We start from the raw sequence: 3,557 nt of genomic DNA on the forward strand, positions 1-3,557 counted from the left end.
TTCCTGCTCAGCGCTAGGCAATTTTAGATTGTGGGTCTCAAACACGTACAAACACACTTTCATGGGGTTTAACTGCAGGGTTTGGGTTGGAACCGCTTCAGAGGAATATTTGAACATTCCCATTGGATATTTGAATAATAGAGGATTAAGATTTTGTCTGTGGTTTATATGTGTGTGTATTTTTACAGCCTAAGTTTTGTCATAAAGATAACTGGAAAACGTCCTTTTTAAGAACTCCCAGATGTAAAAAATCTGCAAAATATAAATCGTGCTTATCAATTTATGTCTAGCTCTGACATCTAACGTGTCCCTCTCTTCATCAATAGAAACAGCTGGGAGTAGTCAGTTAGGGCAGAAGGGTCAGAAGAGGGTTAGAGCTGTGTTAGCTGTCTTTCCTCTCATGGCTTTGAACAGTTTTGCTGTCCTCGCTGCCTCAGTGCCAACCCCCTGTAATCCTGAGCAATACCTACAGCAGAAGGATTTGCTGTCTGGACACAAACGCCTGTGCTAGCCTACCTACTTCTTACACCATTGTCTGAAGATGCGTACCTGCTGTTGGATCTGTTCCTTATTGTCTAATTATATTGTCCAGTGAAACAACTAAAATATGGCAAGAGTAATTAACAAAAGAAAACAAAATCTTCTTCTTTTTTTTCTCAGCCTGCTGGGAACATACACACAGCCACAGGCTGTAGCTGACCCACTTCTTGATAAATCGCACAGCAAAAATGACACTGAGGCAGCTAATGCCATCTACTGACTAAAATAACACTACCACCAGGATAGTCAGCCTCAGAAGAAGCTTGCAGGGCTGGTAGCATTAAAAATAATCAGAACATTATGTACACCTCTTCGATTAAATATAAACTGAGCTTGAGAAGTTAAACCAGATGCTTCAGAAATCAGGATTCATTTGCCTTAAGCTTGTTCTGCAGCAAGAAAGCTAAAATAATCTGTTGTTAGAAAAGCCTTTCAGTAACCTGATTTTCAAAATTGCTGAGTACCTTCTCTTCCATTGTCTTCAGTGAGATTTGTGTCTTCTCAGAATCTCTGAAAATCCATGCTGATACTGGTTTTCTAAAGATACTTCATATGCTGGAACTCATTTAAAACAGAAAAAAGAATTGCCCTTTCTTATCCCCATTCATTGTTGCAATGAGTTGTACCCAAGTGTATTATAAAGATGATTGTTTTCACTTTAGAGGTGAGACCGGGCTTTTTATTTTTTATACCTCAATATGAAGACATAATCAGTGTTAGGTATGTCTCTGCTTTATGATATCTGCAAATAACCACTTAATTTAAAATACCTTTTCCTGTGTTTATATTAACAAATATATTGCTTCGATGCAATATGCAGAGAAATTTGCATTTGAAATAAGAGCCACATTTCTTGCTAAAAATCATTCACTGAGCAAGGTGGATTACATATAAGATATCAGCATCCTCCAGCTTAATAACAGAGAACATTCCCTCTAATAATGAATAATCACCTCTACACAGTAAAGCAAATCAGTGTGCTCAGCTCTTTTCTTAGACAATTGAATTATAAATCATAGTCTCATTAAAGCAGACGAGGTGCTTCAGTATGTTTTTCAGTGGGGTGGTGTCACTTTAACTGGTGTCACTTTTCTGCATGCTGAAATATTAACACTTCTGAGGCAAAATCCTACTGGTTGTATGGAGCTTGGTAACTTCATAGAAAGAGGTGCTGCCTCTAGTCCCTCAAAGTGTATCTGTGCTAGCCACCTTTCACCCAACAAAATCCTGACTGGATTAAAGCACTGGATCACTGGATCACTCTTTATTTAGTATTCCCGGGCTTTTTTTGTACACAAAATATCCAAAGCTGACCCCTGGGACAGCAACAACTTTGCAGCAACTTTGTACATTCCCTCCTATTCCACAACGGACCTGCTTCCTTTCTTCATGGCCTCTGGAACGCTGCTGCACTCTGTAGCTTTAATACAGAGGCAGTTTAAAGTATTATGGAACTTCGCACAATTTATCCACTTTTCCACTTTTTCAGGTGAAAAGGACCTTTGGTCATTTTGAGGAAACAATGTCTTCAGTGATGAAGGAGGTATCATAAAGTAATAGGATACGGACTAGTATACAGGATCCAATATTTGTAGTTGATGTTATTCAGGTCATCTTCTGTAGGTAGTATAGTTCAAAGAATAAATGCAATTAATAGAATTCATTCACAATTTCCACTTTCACATAATTTTACCTTTCTGTGCCAGAATTGTTTTCATTCCACTATATTAAATCTGTATGACATTCTACCAAGTAGTCTTCATTCCTGACTTTAAGTAGCATTTGCCAAGCTACCTACTACATCAGATCAGAATAATTCTTAGTTTGACCAAAATCCGTCCATGGCCTAATTAATTACTCTTTTAAATTTATTCTGTCTAATACCTATAGTAATTAATCCAAGTTTGAGGTCATTATATAATCTTTAACATTTTTAAAGGTATCTTCCACTAATTCCATGTAATTTTTTCGCTTAAGTCTGTTGTATAGTAGGTATTTAAAGACTCATAGAATCTCTTTACAATTCTCAATTTTATTGCGGATTTTTTTATTCTGTTTGTTTTTATTTACACAGTCACTGTAGATGAGAACAAGTCGAAAAGATATGTAAATTTGTATTAAAACATTCTGTACTCATTGTTAAGATGTTCTTCACCCCTCAAGATTTGACTTTTAAAATTTAAAATACATGTTGTGGACAGTACATCTCAGCAGTAAGTGTGTTGAATAGCAGAATAATAGCAATCATTTCCACTTTTCTGTTTATAGCTTTCAGTCCGTCTCTGTATAATGGAGCTATGTTTTGTTTTCAAAATGTCATGTACTGTACTGTTTCACAGGTGTTTACAAAATAGCAACCCAGATAGTCTTGCATTAGTTTTCACTTTGTATGAGCAGTCAACTTCTGTTGATCTTGGATTAAGATCTCCAGGGCCTGTGAATACGTAAGTTTTACCTAAGGCTGGCTAGGACAATTACAACACTACTGCAGTTTGCCTAGAATATCCTATTAAAGTGATAAGTTAATTTTTTTCTGTATAATTTTTAAATCGTTCAAATGGTCATGTGATTTATTATTACGTTATATCTATGGTGGTTCTGAAACTCTGTACTTGTAGTCTTTAGGAGGGGATTTTTTGTTTTCAGTCATATTCCATGGACCCGAAGAGCAATTTCTGTAGAATTTACTACTCATTTCATTCCTTTTATGTTTGATTGGACCTTTTCTTTTAGAGATTGAAGATGCATTTATTTTGAAGCTTGGCAAAGAAATGTATCTATCTACATATATAAATCGTAATTATATATATTTTTACCAAGATACTGTACTATACGGGAGTTTTACTAAGCAGAAAGCATTTTTTGAGACACATGTACATTATTTTTGTTGCTTTTGTGTGAAGTTAAAATGTTGTCTAGTGTTTGCGATGGTTAACATGAAGTTTTGGATTTCTGGCACAGATGAGATTTGTTCCACATGGGTTTAGTAGTTAAAAACAATAGTATGGGGACAGAGG

Source organism: Haliaeetus leucocephalus, unplaced genomic scaffold (assembly GCF_000737465.1).
Source record: "Haliaeetus leucocephalus isolate CR32 unplaced genomic scaffold, Haliaeetus_leucocephalus-4.0 Scaffold151, whole genome shotgun sequence".
NCBI lineage: Eukaryota > Metazoa > Chordata > Aves > Accipitriformes > Accipitridae > Haliaeetus > Haliaeetus leucocephalus.